Consider the following 18,586-nt stretch of genomic DNA (forward strand, 5'->3'; position numbering starts at 1 on the left):
GTCGGCCCTAAGGTTGCTATAGATTCTATATTAGGTATAGAATCTCAAATATTTTTTATTTAATTTGTAGCCTGTTTCTTTCGCACTCGTGAAATGTTCAGATACCTAACGGCTTCCCTTTTGCACACTTCGATTATCTAGTCATGTCATTCCAAATGATAGGCGGCGCGATTCGGGAAATGAATTAGAGATTAACTATAGATACGATATAGTAAAGATATGTGACGTCCCACTGGTAAAGGTACCTTATGGCGGTTGGCGTTTACGCTATTATTAACGCCGCTCATATTATTGCGGCGCTATGCGACGTAAGCACCGGTCGCCATTAGGTACCTTTTTTCCGTGGAACGTCACATATCTTCACTATTTCATCTATATCTATATATATATATATATATATATATAAAACAAAGTCGTGTTTGTTCCAGCATCCATAACTCGAGAACGGCTGGACCGATTTTCATGGTTTTTGATTTGTTCGATTAGTCTCGGCCTAGAATAGCAGAATAACTATTAAAAACATTGAAAAAATTTGCGAAAACAAAATAATGAAAGAATGATCATTCCCATACAAAATGTTCCTAGGTATCTTACCTCTCAAACATGATAACTGTCCTGTCGGTACGATACACTGGAGTTCCGCAAATTGAATATTATATTAAATCAAGGGTTTTGAGTCGATAACATAGATCCACAACATTCGAATTATCACGTATTTAGATTTTAACAATGCAAACAATAAATAACAGAGATCGGACAGATTGGCGTCATTGCTAGCATAATGTGGCCATGAATCCAAAATTGATTAAATAATTAATCATTTAATTAATTTCTTACCTGAGGTTTAATTTTGATTTCTAATCAATAAATAACAAAAGGATTTCTTATAATGCAAATTTATTTTTAAAAAATCAGTATTCTTTTCAAATTTTTTGTAGGTACTCATTTTTTTATATCAAAAATATATTTCAGTGCTATTTATTGACTAGAGAACAAAATTAAATCTCAGGTAAAAAAATAATTAAATGATTAATTATTTAATCAAATTTGGAGTCATGTCCACATTATTGCGAGCAATGACACCAAATAGTGTCGCTGTCACAAAAGATTGTCATTGTTGGTTGTCAAGCTTTATAGGTGCGTTCAGAAACGGAATAAAACTGCCCGACGTCATGAAGCCGTAACAGACTACCGCACCTTGCTCGGCGGTATGGTTTTAACGAACGTGCTGCGGGTCTACCGCCAATAGGAGTAAAATTTGCGAACTACGTTGTTCGCGGTAGGCCCTCTGACACACTATTGAAAGTACGCCGGGACACACCAAGTTCGCGGTCCGGTGCGGTCGTCTGTTAAAGCCAGCAATATGTTAAACAGTTTTGAACGCACCCATAAACGAAATGACAACCAACAAATACATACATACTAAATAATAGTACTACCTTACTCTTTGGTACTACCGTAAGTACATAATGGACACTTCCTACAAAACCGAAGTTTGACAGCGATTCAGGGATGAATCTTGCTATCACTTTTTAATGTATGGTACTATCCCTTTCGGCTATTTAGGGTTGTCAAAATTCAAGTCATTATCTTATCTGTGGTCGTGCATGCAAAAGGACGTCAAATGGTAGCAACCTTAATAACTGCTCGCAGCAATGCTGAGCCGAACGGAGCAGAGTTTGCCCGAAGTCAGGAGTATCTCGCCACTGTCTGAGGTGCCAACAGGATTAGAAAAACCGGCCAAGTGCGAGTCGGACTCGTGCACGAAGGGTTCCGTTCCATTACGCAAAAATCATCAAAAAATCACGTTTATTGTATAGGACCTTATACTTACATATTTATGTTATTCTGTTTGTTGTCATAGCGGCAACAGAAATACATCATCTGTGAAAATTTCAGCTGTCTATCACGGTTCATGAGATACAGCCAGGTGACAGACAGACAGACGGACAGCGAAGTCTTAGTAGTAGGGTCCCGTTTTTACCCTTCGGGTACAGAACCCTAAAAAACAGCGTTAAATTGACGTGTCCTGGATGACTGACTGACTGACTCATCATCATCACGCAGAACCGAAACTACAATTAATGCTAGAAAGTTGACAACTGCACACCATTACAGGGTACATTTGTAATGTGTACAAAAAATAAGAACAGATTTTGAAGTTAGCACCTCCATTTTATCGGTCATAATCTTACAATCGAATAAAAGGGAATCGGCGAGCAAAATGGAGTTTGCAACCACACCACACCATCTGATTTGATCAAACAATTTAATCAGATTGGAGCAAAACTGTTCCCGTCTGGACTGGCATTAAGTTTAAGGTAGTAGAGGGACTAATCGATAACAATTTTTTTCAGGCCTGGCTGCAGGCGTTCGGAATGTTCATTATGTATGAATGACAGATGGGAACGGGACGTCGCTCTACAAAATGCATGGTGCTGTCTCGCTTACACATCATGTCAATCAGTACCTACATAAAATTCCGAGCGTGTGCGGCCAGGCTAATCCGTGATGTGCCAAAAGGAGACATAATATAGATAGATGATACGAAGTTCACCGGGTCAGCTAGTATTTAATGAATCTCTAATTCATTTCTCGAATGGCGGCACCAACCGCCATAAGGTACCTTTTGCAGTGGAACGTCACATATCTTCACTATTTCATATTTAATGAATCTCTAATTCATTTCTCAAATCGCGGCACCAACCGCCATAAGGTACCTTTTGCAGTGGAACGTCACCTATCTTGCATCATCATCATCATCATCATCTCAGCCTATATACGTCCCACTGCTGGGCACAGGCCTCCTCTCGAGCGCGAGAGGGCTTATCTACTATTTCCATCTTTATTCACACCTATCTTTATTATTTCATATCTAGTGAGTGTCTAATTCATTTCCCGAATCGAGCCGAATGTCTGGTCTACTTCAGCGTACTTAAGTATCTAGATCTGTGGATAAAGTGCAAAGTGGATGATGCGTGAACTAAAAGCATCAATAATCGCACTTGACGTGGAAATACTGGATGTTTGATTGACCGAGTGCCAAACACTTATGATTCGGTTATGTTCTAATGTATGAGGAAAACAAAAAAAATACAGTTATAAATTTTGAAAGGTTTTATCTCGAAAACTACTAAATCTACACAGACAATTCTAGTCTCGTAATGTAGCAAATTGTCTACTTTAAAAACGTCTTGATAAGATACTATCAAAATCTAGTAATTTAGTGTTATAATCGCCAAAAACTAAAAAAACGAACCTTTCGCGGTTTTTTTGATTTTTGACAAAATCGCGTTCGGCGGTCGAGGTCTAAAACTTGGATTATTCATTGGGCCAACATCATAAACTAGTCTGCAAAAAATCAGAACTACCGGATTTAACGCAAACGTTAAATGTATAAAATTACTGCATTATTAGACCCAGATACCTACCGCTGGAGTGACGAAGCCCAAAAAGACCTGTCCGCCCTCGGAATACCCAACTGGCGTGAAGTGGCGCAGAATAGGGCAGAATGGCGCTCTCTTGTGTCAGAGGCCAAGATCCTCTTTGGGTCACTGAACCAGTGAAATGTATGTATGTATGTATGTATTAGTTTAGAACGATAAATTACACAATTCGCAATACATTGGTTATTTCACTGGATTTTATTGCAGCGACAGCAATAGCAGCCCTGTAGCTGTGGAAATATTACACAGACGTGAGAAGATAATTAAGTGCCTTGCTTAAACACACAAGGTTCTAACCAACAAGAGTTTCCTAATAAGTTACGCCTTTTGCATAAAATGGCGTAAGTGACGCGGAGCCGAGCGAAACCCTGAGTAAGTAGCCATTTATAATGTGAGGTATTTTGCTTTTTTCGTGGAACAGAACTTCATACTCGTATAAAGAATGACTCACGCTAGACCGGGCCGTGCCCGGGCCGAGGCCGACATGTCATTTTCTATGATAGCTGATCGGTGATCACGTGGTGCTTTCCATAGAAAACGAAGCGCTGGATGCTCCGGCCCGGGCCCGGCGCGGTCTAGCGTGAGTCATCCTTAAATGGGTGTGAAGCAGGCTCTTTAGTTGGAGTCTGCACATCTGGTTTATGTATGGCATATATAAAATTTAATAAAATGTAGAAATGAAAATATGATATTTATAACGACACTGCCCCACTTTGTTCTGTTGAGGTTGGCGCAAAGTTAGCTAAAACTAGACTCTATTTAAATTTCATACAAATACATAAATAAATAATTATTTCTAGATAATACTTTTGTCCACAAATTGCGTAAAACTTTAAGTACATCGATGTACCATTAACCCAAAGTATTTAGCCATGTATGATTTGATAGACAAGATATGCCAAATAAATCATGATAACAATGATAATATAATGATGTGATTGTGTAATTTTTCGTTACTATGCTGAGTCAATTGAGTTTTGTTACATTACCAAATACCGTTATTCTATATATATAAATGCAAGTGTCCTGACTGACTGACTGACTGACTGATTCATCAACGCAGAGCCGAAACTACAAAAGCCAGAAAGTTGAAATTTGCACACCAGATTGCATTTATAAATTGTACAAGAGATAAGAAGCGATTTTGAGAAATTCAACCCCTAAGGGGGTTAAAAAGGGGATGAAAGTTAGTATGGGGTTAAAGTTTTCTTTTAAGCTAGGAATTTGAAACGTCGTAAAAAGATATATTATTAAAATACAAGAAAACTGATTTCAGCGTTTTTGAAAATTCATCCCTTGAGGTGGTGAAAAAGGGGTTGAAAGTTTGTATGGATATCAAATTTTTTTCCGAGTGGTGGACTTGATTCTTTGTATTTAGGGATATTATTAGAAGAAAGAAAAAGTAATTTCAGCGTTTTGTAAAATTCATCCCCTAACAGGGTTAAAAAGGGGTTGAAAATTTTAATCCATTACAAATGCTTTGAAACTTCGTAGAAAGGCATAATAGCCGATAAGAAAAAAAAGTGATTGCAACGTTTTTGGAAATTCAACCCCTAAGGGGGTTAAAAAGGGGATGAAAGTTCGTCTTCGGTGCAAATTTTATTTTAAGCTAGGAACTTGAAACTTTGTAAAAACGTATCAAATTCAAAAACAAGAAAACTAATTTCAGTGTTTTATAAAATTCATCCCCCAAGGTGGTGAAAAAGGGGTTGAAAGTTTGTATGGATATCAAAAAATTTTTTGAGCGTGGGACTTGAATCTTTGTATTTGGGGATATTATTAGAAGACAATAAAAGTAATTTCAGCGTTTTGTAAAATTCATCCCCTAACAGGGTTAAAAAGAGGATGAAAGTTTGTATGGGGTTAAAGTTTTTTTTTGAGCTAGGAATTTGAAACTTCGTTAAAAGATATATTATTAAAATACAAGAAAACTAATTTCAGCGTTTTTGAAAATTCATCCCCTAAGGTGGTGAAAAAGGGGTTGAAAGTTTGTATGAATATCAAACATTTTTTCGAGTGTGGGACTTGAATCTTTGTATTTAGGGATATTATTAGAAGACAGGAAAAGTAATTTCAGCGTTTTGTAAATTTCATCCCCTAGCAGGGTTAAAATGGGGTTCAAAGTTTGAATCCATTACAAATGCTTTGAAACTTCTTAGAAAGACATATTAGCCGATTACAAAAAAAAGTAATTGCAACGTTTTTGGAAATTCAACCCCTAAGGGGGTTAAAAAGGGGATGAAAGTTAGTATGGGGTTAAAGTTTTCTTTTAAGCTAGGAATTTGAAACGTCGTAAAAAGATATATTATTAAAATACAAGAAAACTGATTTCAGCGTTTTTGAAAATTCATCCCTTGAGGTGGTGAAAAAGGGGTTGAAAGTTTGTATGGATATCAAATTTTTTTCCGAGTGGTGGACTTGATTCTTTGTATTTAGGGATATTATTAGAAGAAAGAAAAAGTAATTTCAGCGTTTTGTAAAATTCATCCCCTAACATGGTTAAAAAGGGGTTGAAAGTTTGAATCCATTACAAATGGTTTTCAAACTTCTTAGAAAGGCATAATAGCCGATTACAAAAAAAAGTAATTGCAACGTTTTTGGAATTTCAACCCCTAAGGGGGCTAAAAAGGGGATGAAAGTTCGTCTGCGGGTGCAAATTTTATTATAAGCAAGGAACTTGAAACTTTGTAAAAACGTTTTAAATTAAAATGCAAGAAAACTAATATCAGCGTTTTTGAAAATTCCTCCCCTAAGGTGGTGAAAACGGGGTTGAAAGTTTGTATGGATATCATACATTTATTCGAGCGCGGGATTTGAATCTTTGTATTTGGGGATATTATTAGATGACAATAAAAGTGATTTCAGCGATTTGTAAAATTCATCCCCTAGCAGGGTTAAAATGGGGTTCAAAGTTTGAATCCATTACAAATGCTTTGAAACTTCTTAGAAAGACATATTAGCCGATTACAAAAAAAAGTAATTGCAACGTTTTTGGAAATTCAAGCCCTAAGGGGGTTAAAAAGGGGATGAAAGTTCGTCTTGGAGTGTAAATTTAATTTTAAGCTAGGAACTTGAACCTTTGCAAAAAAAAGGTATAAAAATAAAAAACATGAAAACTAATTCAAGCATTTTTGAAAATCATCCCCCAAGGTGGTGAGAAAGGGGTTGAAAGTTTGTATGGAGATCAGATATTTTGTGAGTGCCGAATTTGAATCTTTGTATAAGGGCATAGGTACCTATTATGAGAATACAAAAAAGTAATTTCAGCAAACAACATCAAAATCCACTTGACTTAAAACTTCATACAACTTGCTAAAAAAGAAAAGTACTTAATTTCAACATTGCTTGGGTATGAAAATTATAGGTACTAAAAATGTAAAATGTTGAAGATAAGATTCCACGCGGACGAAGTCGCGGGCAACAGCTAGTCAATATAATAACCCTTTAAACTCTCGCGTTTTGTACACATATTTAATTACACAAACGGTTACCGCGATATAATTTCATTGTTTTTACCTTTAATTCCGATGCGCGCCGGACGATATCGGCCTGTCAGTTAAAACCGATATCGTCCGGCGAACTGGTAATCTGTGGGCACCTTTAGACTCGCCTACACTCGTATAGTCAATCAGAAAATACAGTCAGGAACTAAATAAAGCATTCTGTCCATTCCCATTCAAATGAATACATGGGAGACCTCAATAGGATGCCGTACAATGCTAGATTCCAATTGTAAAAGTAATATTTGTTATATTTGTATCGAAGCTTTCAGTAATGGAACGGAGATTGAATCTGGAGGCAACAATAAGTAGCGATGAAGATGGGCCATAGGCTTGGTATGAAGGCATGGAGGAGGAGGGTTTTTGTTACTGTAGGCCTTGTATGAAAATTTAATATGTCACTTTCAGTCATTTTGCGTAGGCTTCTAGGATCCTATATCTATTAAAGCTACAAGCTCGTGAATAACGGCGGTTTGCACGCGCTTAGTCAGTGTTGCCACTCTATTATAGAATTGTAAAATTAGAGACATACATGATGGCTTATCGCGAACACCGAAGTTCGCAAATTGCGGGCATCTTTCTCTGGCACTCTAATTACGCCTTAATTGGAGAAAAAGAGAATGCCTGCAATTTTCGAACATCGGTGTTCGCGGTAGGCCCTTTGAGCCCTCGAAAAAAACAAAACGAAACGAAACAAATGCAATGCGTTATGATTATGATAATCGGAACCCTGAGTACGCTTGAAAACATACCTACACCTCTTGCGTTACGTATGTCGTATGATAAGTGGGCTCAGTTTGTCCGTCACTCGTAACTTTGTAAAATATAAATGCTCCCGCTTATCAGCAAATTACATTTGTAATTCAAATTACATCAAGGGCAGCCGCGATGTCTCGTTCTGACTGTATGGACCGTCCATACAGTCAGAACGAGACATCTAACTGACAAAATATCGGCGCATCGGAAGCAATGGTTGTCGCCTGCTTGTTGTATCTGCTAAAGCCAGACCAAGAAAAGTCTGCAGCGGATTTGATAGCCCACGCAGTGCAAGTATTATTTTAAACGTCAAACTTCTATGAAATTATGACGTATAAATAACTCTGGCACTGCGATGGCTATCAAAATCGCTGCAGACTTTTAACGATGTAACTCTACTTCTATGTGTGCGTGAAGTTTTGAACGATAAATACTGGTGCAACTGTTATTTTTGAATGCTGGTCCTTGCTACCCACCGGGCCTTTTAAGCCTCACCCACCTTTTCTAAACTGACAACATTGAGGTGATTGACGAATCGCGAAGAGCTTTCTGTTGTTTTCTTGTTATTTATATAACTCAATTATAACTTTCCTTAGATATGAATAAACAATGGCCTGCCAAAAATATTATTGCAGCAAGTAAAGGCATAAATCAGAAGTTTGCAGAACTTTCTGTCGGCAAATTAAAAATGCCCATCAGGGCGTGACATCAAAGGGCCGTTATAAATATTTATTAGTCATTACTAAAACAGTCCCGAAATACATGCTATTTACATAATTCTCGTGAGAATTTTTTTTTTCTATGTGGGTTTCGTTAATGAAAGCTTTCGTGTTTATTTTTGGGGCCCGCCTACATCTACTACAACATCTAGTTATTTATTGCGTCCTGGAGGCGATTCTGATTGGAATAACAGGCTATAAATTTGATCTGGAGTTGTTCTGGATATGATAATATCAGTATCAAAAGTGACTTTTCTGATTGAAGAAAATCCAGAATCCAGATCAAATTCATCTTGAAATTGTTCATACAATCAGAATACACCTCATAGCCTCTGCCTCTGAATTTTTCCACGTGGAAGTCGCTGATCGTGTAGAACAAGGCTCTCCAAACCCCGGCCCGCGGGCCAAATCCGGCCCGCGAAGCGTTTCAATCCGGCCCGCGGGAGCCAGGCTCCAAGGGTTCAAGCCCTAACAGCAGTAACCAGATATACGATCCCCCTTCCCCCTCGGCACCAACAGTGGCCCGCGCGAAAATTCTGAGGCCCTCAGGTAAAAAAAGTTTGGTGACCGGTGACTGACCCCTGGTTGTAGACGCACCGTTAATCAAATAAAAAAATTATTAAATTCAAATTGAATTGTTTTATTTTCTTATTAATGTTTAGTGTCTTTAATTTTCATTTTCACACACACACAGACACACACACACACCCTAAAAGCATACACCTTATCACCCTCTTTCACACATCATTTTAATTAGGTTTAGTTACTGTTACCTACTCTTTTGTAAGCGCCAAGATACAGGCTCAGCCTTGTTTGTGACTTACCGGACACTTAAGAATTATTCTATTCCATTTAAATTAATATGGACTCCTAACTCCTTTTACTGTAATCACCCCATTCAACTAAAGTGCTACCTCCAAATTAACTCAATTCAGGCGTGCGATGTTAACTTTCTCATACAAGAACACTTGAAGCGTCCGCTAGAGATGACCGTATTCCAATAACCGTTTTGTTTAACTAATTATCTCTGAAGAAACGAGTTTTTTAGCACGATAAACTATTTAATAACAAAACTTCCGTGAGACACAGACATATTGAATATATTAAATTAAGAACTGGTCACTCACGTATTTTAAGTCGAAAAACGCTCGACATGTTTCACTCCGTACCGAGGAGTGTCATCAGGAATTTGCGTTGCGTGAGTGACCCGTTCTTAATATATTTAACGCGATAAACTATTTATATAAGTAAATATTAATATTGAACGGCATACAAAGAAAATTTCATAATCAAATATAGTCGGACAAAGCGAACTCTCTCTAAAATGACCAAGTGAGGCAAATACCTAATGTAAACTTTCTATATAAATGGTATTCACTTTGTTATCTTTAAATCGTGCAAAGTTACCTTAGACCGCTCAGACGGACTCTATTTCTTTAATAATAGAAAACACAAATTATTTTTAAAATTTCGTCGTTCCATTAAAAACGAATATTAATATCGCTACGCGATTCCCATATTTAGGTATAGTGTGATATAAAATAGTAGAAATTAAATTAAATGGAACTAAACAATCCATACAAAATTGTTGCCACATGTGGTAAGTATTCTGCGTCAAAAATGTGACAGTTACATACCTAGGAAGTGGCGCCCTCAATCATTTTCTACAATTTCTTGTCGGACTATAACTGAATTACTTAGCGCCACTTGCACCATCCCACTAACCCAGGGTTAACCAATTAAACAGTTAGACGGTTGTTCAAGATAGAAAGGCGTGGAAGGATCTTGTGGAGGCCTAGAGGCCTGCATAGCACCTCTGGGGTGCCCTAGGATAAGCAACAACAACAACAAAAACAAGTTAACCGTTATCCCAGTGTCAAATTGTACCTATTAGTAACCATGATAACTCCAGGTTTAATCGATTAACCCTGGGTTAGTGGGATGGTGCAAGTGCCGCTTAGAAAACTGTTACTAAAAACAGTTTATATTTCGTTACGTTTCACGGAAAACCCGAAACGAGCCAGCTCTAGCATACGCAATTTGGCTGTGTCGTTAAAATCATACGGCCATTAAATATGATCGCGGCCGAATTGCGGGAAATGAGCTGCTGAATTCCCGTCACATATTCAGAGACAAGTTACAGTGTTTCAGGTAAATGCCTATTATACCTTAGTGTATTTACAAATAATGTATAGTTTGGATAGTTTACTAAATTGTAAATTATTTGCATTCTGAATAAAAACATGCCTTCTGGCATTGAGTTCGCCTTTTGTAAATATTGTATGTGCGATAAAGTTTAAATACATGGGGAATACCTACATGCATTGTTACACATAAATATTGTTACTAACGGGTCTAACGTGATTAAATTTCTTTGTTTCGACATTCCAACCAAGTTGCGCTAGTAATATTAAAGTATGTATATGACACCGTAAGATTGTGAACCCGTTAGTTTATAATCTAACGTAGGTTAGGTTAAGTTAAGTTAGGTTAGATTCTAAATTCTCTTTAGAATTTATTCCAATTTTTAACCTAAAATTCTAGAGAGCTACCGTTAGTTTATAATTTAACTAGCAAGATTATAAACTGACGAGTGTTTACAATTTACCGGTGACATATACAAAACACGAGAGTTCAAAGTGACGCGAAATTATACCGCATTTTTTTTCGAATAGCCATCATCATTTTCAACTTGCCTACATTGGCTAAGACAGTGCCTCACAAAAGTTCATAGTTTTGTGAACCCACAATTCACAGGGGACGAAGACAATAGACTAATCACTCTCGCCAAGAATGAGACAAGCCTTAGGCTGCCTAGGTAAAAACTTACACCTGCATATAGCACAGGCAACCATTTTTCCGCTGAGATTGCCTATTTCAGGTCAACGTAGTGGTAGCTTAACTAAACTGTAGGTACTATAATAGGTACAGTCACCTGCAATAATATGTAACACTTCGAAGGCCGTAAAAATATGTGACACGCTCTTATGATTTGTTAGATGAGGTCTACAAATAAGATAGTGTCAGATATTTTTGCGGGCTACATTATGTAACATATTATTGCAGGTGACTGTACTGTGATAAAATAAGAGATCACGAATATATCTAATGCCTAAGCATACCAAAACTAGGAGGCGTATTTAGATATAAAAATATGATATCTATTTGATAAACGTCTAATTTAAACTCGGTGCATATCGCATAATGAAATAGGGAGTAAAAACACGATAAAAATATTTTTCTTATTGCATTTCATTTTGCACAGATAATTAACGAAAAAAAATAAGATCAGAAATAAGATAAGATTTGTTAAGGCCGCCGGAAGACGCTAGATGCCGTTCGTTTCCAACCGGTACGAATGGAGGTCCAAGGGGGAGGCCTAGGTTCAGCAGTGGAAGTCTAATGGCTGAGATGATGATGATGAGATAATTAACGGTTCGATTGAACAAAAGACAACAATGCCATTCATGGTCAGGAAGTCTCTCAAGTGGATCCTGACATTTTAAAATCATACAACTACTAGCTTTTGCCCGCGACTTCGTCTGCGTGGAATTAGTACCAGCAGCTATAGTAAATACAGCCTGGATAAAATCTAATAGCAATTCGAGCATAATATGTTTCATTGTTTACACCAATTAACAGGCACTTCTTTAATTTCTCATTTCTACCCCCCTTTTCACCATCTTTAGGGATGACTTCTGACATAAAAACTATCCTATGTCCTTCCCCGGGACTTAAGTCGGGAGTTATGCCAAATTCAAACTAAATCCGTTCAGTGGTTTAAGCGTGAAGAGGTAACAGACAGACAGACAGACAGACAAACACACTTTCGCATTTATAATATTAATTAATTAATAGTATGGATTAGTATGGATATGTAGAGTTTGTACGGAAAGAAAAGAGTCGTGGTATTTATGGATCCCAATACATTCCACGACTCTTCTCTTTCCGCACAGACTCCATACTGAAAAAGTTAAATTTTCTTTTCATGCGTAATTTAAAATTCATTAACACACCAAAAAACGCTAATAATGAAAAACACTATTCAATATAAGTTTCAAAACACGTAGTAGTAGTCTAATCTAATGTGGATTTAGCAACACGACGTAAATAAATTCAATGAATTCATACGAAAAACTCAGGACAACGACTTCTGTATTTCCAAGAACATCTTGAATTCTAAAATGTGCCAGTCAAATGTCGCTCGTTTTGTTATTTTTACATCAAGCCCAATTCAGATTTCATAATTTGTTACTGTTTTGATTTTATTTTGATTGATACGACCTTGAAGATCGCTCAGGCTGATTGCAGCTGAAGTCAAGAGGCCACCCACACTAGCGTTTTTTTCAGCGGTCAGTGCTATGGAAAATGTCGTCGCTGGCTCGCTGCGCAGTTGCGCCTATGTTGCGTTGAGCAGCACTGCCCTCCTAGTGTAAAAAGCAGTTTTTCAACAAAAGCTAATTTCGAGATAAACGCAAAAAAACTGGTTTCTTTGAATTACTACGTAACGGAACGGAAAATCTTTTCCATTATTTCTTTTATGTTGTACGTACTGGTATGTACAGTCGCCATCAGATATATCGGAGCGGCCAAGGTGTTCACAATATCTGAACGCGCACTCTAATGCCTTGACAATAGAGGCGTGTTCAGATATTTGTGAACACCTTGGCCGCTCCGATATATCTGATGGCGACTGTACTCAGATTTTTATTATTAAGCTTAAGAATGTAAAGCTGCATTACTGCATTATACGTTGATTTAGATTGGCTTTGACAAATAGTGGCTTTGAATAATTTTACGGTTTAGACTCACTTGTTTTTAGTCACTCGCGCGACATGTTTCGGAGACCCTAGGTCTCCTTTCTGAAGCACTAACAGTGCGAGCAGCGTTCACCGCCGTACCGTAAAATTATTCAATGTTAGTGTCTCACAACAGTTTAAATGGGAAATAGTCGCTTTTTAGACTATTATTTATATGCTGGGAAAATTAGTGTAAATAAGGTCTTTTTACGATTTTTTCTTGGAAAACTAAGCCGCATATCGGAAAACGGGCCAGAGTTATCGATGCAGCTTAATCCGTACATCACGAATAAATCACAAAAAGTCAATTTTAGAAAAACTATGACTATCTAATACTACAAAATGTAGAAAGACTGCTTTTTACACTAGACCAGCAGCCATTGAGTTGACTAGACGCCAACGCTCGGAAGACGTTAGTGTGGAGTAATAGTGGGGTACTAAGGTAATACCAAGACGACCACGGTCGTATCAAAACCAGACAACACGGTATCAAATTGAAAAATCTGAATCGGACCCCTTTTATTTATCCGTGTACTTGTAAATATAAATTGAAAAGAGAGTAAGTATGTTTGCAACTCGCGTGGGTTAATCCTTTAAGCTGTTGGGCAGATGTGATGGGATGTTGTAAAAAAACCGCGGAATCACAGGCTTGGTCAGCTTTATTTACTGATGTGGGTCGGATACGTAATAAATTGTTGGTGAAACTCGCCTCGTTCCGTAGTAATTGAGTTTATATTATGCTTTGTGTGGAGATCGTATAGGTACCCCGTTTTTTAGCATTAGAAACGACTACACGATCTTGACGTGTCTTTTTATTTAAAAAAATAGAATCTCTTGGAAACGTTCGTATATATGTATTATATATGTCATGCTAGTTCAGTCAACCTCAGTACTTTTTGTACCGAGACCGAGACTGACTGAAATAGCAAGACAAATTCGTAAATTTCCGTGAAAATACGATGGAAAATAATTATGCACCACATCTGTAGTCTTTACTGTCTTTAGAATAAATCTCATAATCCCTATGAAAGACGGACTCCTAAAAAATGAAATGGCATAATCAAAACATTTGTGTTTTATTTGATACCACGCGTCCCTGACTCGTTAATGTTTATTCAGCGATTCCCAACGTTTTTTGATCACGATTCGGTCTCTAGTATTTATAAGTCTTATTTCTATAGTATTTTATACAATCGTGATATAATAGAGAGTTTTTCAGTCCAGTACCGTGTTTAGGCAACGAAGCTTGCTGAATTGCCTAAGTAAGGTACGAGATTGAAAAGCTTGATTATATCACTATTTATATACAAAACTTTGTAGGCAGACACGGTTTTTTCGGTAAGCCGCTGCAAGCCGAATTTGCACTGAGCGGCATCTAGTCAACTCTATGGCTGCTGCTCGACGCAACGTCTGCGCGCTTGCGCAGCGACGCCATTTTCTATAGCGCTGACTTACAGTCAAAACATCCTCCAGACTAATAAGCATGTCGCGCTACCCCCTCTGCCACGCATAAATAAATAAAAATAAAAAAGCCTTTTATTTCTTGCATATTACAATGTCAAACGTGAATTAAATTTACAATACAATTTATTAAATGTTTTCTAATAGTCAGTTTTATTAAATGTTTGGTCACTTATGTTGTTATTTGTTTTTTTTTTACTAGGTGAATTAAGCAAGAACCCCCTCTCAGGTAAAGGCCTCCTCCAGAGTAAGCCAGTCGGATCTATCCTGTGCTATTTGTATCCAGTTTGTCCCTGCGACTTTTACTATCTCGTCTGACCATCGAGTGTATGGTTTGCCGCTGTTACGCTTTCCTGGTGGTCCTGGCCATGTCGTTACTTGTTTTGCCCATCTATTGGACTTCATCCTGGCGACATGTCCTGCCTATCTCCATTTTTGTTTTTTTGCGTATTTGAGCGCGTCTATCACGTTAGTTTTGGATCTGATAATACTGTGCTTGATTTTCTGGATTTTTCTAATATTTGTCATACTCCTTTCCATACTTCTTTGGCATGTAATTATTTTGTTTTTAATATTTTTGGTAAATTTCCAGGTCTGCCACGCATACGGTAGTTTTACTCCATGTTCGAGTCGAAAGTGTCTTTGTGTGACGTCCGTGTCTTTGAACGGACCAATCACGGCACGGGACTTCGCTCACCTCGTCCCGCGCACCCCCGCATTTTTGGCATCATCGGTTGCATGAAATAATTGCTCTAAACTCGGTCTAGAGGATTCCTAGTCTATGCGCTGACTAGACGCCGACGCTCAAAAGACACTAGTGTGGGATGGCCCTTAACTGTAACTACTAACACTCTCTTAACACATTCACAGCTGAGCTACAGTCATAGCGCTACTTTTTCAGCTGCGTGTACAATCCTTTCGGCTTAGTTACTTGCACATTTATTCCTTAGTGCTTAAAGCTGTTCCAAAAGTCAATTCAGTTGACTAGCATAAGAGCACCGCAGTGTTGGCCGAAACGTTAATGCAATTGCAATTAATCATTATTGGCCATTAGCCATTATAAATTGCAATTAACGTTCGGCCAACACTCACCGCGCCAATACAATTAAGTATCTCACGCGCGATATGACTACACATTCCGTCAGATATTTAATAACTGACGCGAAGTTTACTTATTAGAGTTAGACCAAGAAAAGTCTGCAGAGATTTTGACAGCACACGCAGTCCAGGTTGTTATTTTAACGTCAAACTTCTTATGAAATTATGACGTATAAATAACACTGGCACTGCGTGCGCTGTCAAAATATCTGCAGACTTTTCTTGGTCTCTATCAATTCAGTAAACGTTGTGTCATAAACGTCACTTCTGACACAAATTGCATTGAAGTGACACATGTCAGAATTTATTTATAAACAATCCGTGACAGCACTCGCGGGTAACATCTTTGTTGTTTCTAAGATGTCGGATAGACACGTTCCGTAATAACAAACTCGTGTCCACGTTATGAAAACTAATTTTGTTTGACTGGACCGTGTCTTTAAACTTTTAGAAAATCACCAACCCTGGAAAATTGCAGTATGTACAAGTACATCATTTCAGATGTGATGACATGACATGACTCGTTGCCGGCGTAGATATTATTGTCGCATTTGTTATAACTTGATAATCGAGTCGCTTAACCCTTATCTTGGCATCGTAACACCCGTGATATATGGAACTTAAAAAAATCTAGCAGGTTCACTTTATCACCTAACAGAATAATTCTGCCATCAATATGTCGACCTACCCTCCTTTCTTATAGAAAAAAATAATTGACACGAGTGTCATTGTAAATTAATAAGTAATAATCAACATGGCGCTGCAGAAACAATAGATTTCGGTTCGTACTAGAAGTTTTGCAATTATTTCTTATCTTCTTCCGCGCGTTATCCCGGCATTTCGCCACGGCTCATGAGAACCTGGGGTCCGCTTGACAACTAATCCCATGATTTGACGTAGGCACTAGTTTTTACGAAAGCGACTGCCATCTGACCTTCCAACCCAGAGGGTAAACTAGGCCTTATTGGGATTAGTCCGGTTTCCTCACGATGTTTTCCTTCACCGAAAAGCGACTGGTAAATATCAAATGATATTTCGTACATAAGTTCCGAAAAACTCATTGGTACGAGCCGGGGTTTGAACCCGCGACCTCTCGATTGCAAGTCGCACGCTCTCACCGCTAGGCCACCAGCGCTTCAATTATTTCTTATGTGAGTATATAATATTTCTTGCAATTATTTCTTATGTGAGTATATAATTTGCCATAATCTACATTTTGATATCTTTACTGTCTCTTAGTGCATACATATTTACAATGCCTTTGAATTTAAAAGCATTTAATACACAGAACCTTACATGAAACTGTTATGTATTATATTTGATACACTGCCAAGAACTCAGAAATGTACATATCGAAAGGATTGTATTACATTTAATACATTGCCAAGTTATCGTCAAAATAGTTTTACATGATTTTTTTAATTTTTTAATTTTTGTGGGGTTACAAAACATGCATCAATTATTTAATATTAATTGTCGTATTATTTAATTATTAAACTTTGTTTTTTTTTAAGTACTAGATGTTATTTAACTATATATTCGTACGCTGTAGCATTATTGCTACGCCGTAACCCGTAGCACGGAAAAATATGTGTGTGGCAAAAAATGGCCCGAAAATAAAAAAAATGTTTTTTTTATTTTTATGACTTTTTTGAAACTTTACGGGATCAAATTTTCCGCCCATCTGATCAGGTATTCGGAAATATAATTTATTTTTACAGGTTTAATAGTCATCTGATGCTTTAGATTGCGTTTAATTAGCAGTAAATGCTAATTTCTGTTGCATTACATGTTTTATTTTTATTAAAATCTTCATTTTTCTTCTAAAAAGTAGGTAACTATTTTGTCGAGTTATTGGCATTGTATCAAATATGATACATATGATTTTCCAAAACTGGAAAATCCTGGATTTTTTTCCTTATTTTTTAATAGTCTAGTATGCTCAATAGGTGACAAAAAACTAAAAAAATGTTTATATTTAAGATATTTTGAGCCTTGCCAAGATAAGGGTTAACTTCAAACTCGGGTAAATCCATTTGTCAGATTATGCGAATAGTCGAATGTATTTACCCGTGTTTGAAGTTAAAGCGAAACAATTATGATGACACCGTCATGTCACTTTCTGACACTGAGCAAGTAAAAAGCAACGAGCGTTATTTCATGGCCTGCACATTAAGCATTTCAGGGTGCGTAGCCAACGTTAACGCTCCGTAACGAACGAAACGCAACTGCCACTGTCGCACTAGTGTTAAAGAGTTATAGAGAGAAATGACTTCGATACGCTACGGAGCGTTAACAATTGGCACATTGACTAAGCACCCTAAGAGATACATTTAGAAATAGAGCCATTATCGAGAACTTAATAATGCCTTATTGACAATTGCCCATAAATCAACATTTGCTTGAAAACGGCACATATCGGCTTCATAAATTATTACTTCCTTTGTACTTCAGATACACTGAAATGCCCGGGGAACTCGGGGAATTTTAAACTTGCTCCAATGTTGCCCTGCGGCCAAGCATTGTCTATTCCAAGCGCCCATCCCAAGGGATTCGAACGGTCACCCATTATAAACCTCCGGGCTAGAACATCATTGGCGCGACAGTATCTCGCAGCGAGATAAGACTACCCGTTCCTCTTTTTTTTTTTTTTATGAATGGGCTTACTCATGGCCACAGACTAGCCGAGGCGTAGACGTGGCCTACGATGGAGCGAGCTCGCCCAGAAGGTGCCTGTTCTTTAATAAACATTGTTAGAGAAAGATATGTAGTCTATCTCGCCGCGAGATACTCTGCCGTATTCGAAC

Source organism: Cydia fagiglandana, chromosome 21 (genome assembly GCF_963556715.1).
Source record: "Cydia fagiglandana chromosome 21, ilCydFagi1.1, whole genome shotgun sequence".
Classification (NCBI taxonomy): Eukaryota; Metazoa; Arthropoda; class Insecta; order Lepidoptera; family Tortricidae; genus Cydia; species Cydia fagiglandana.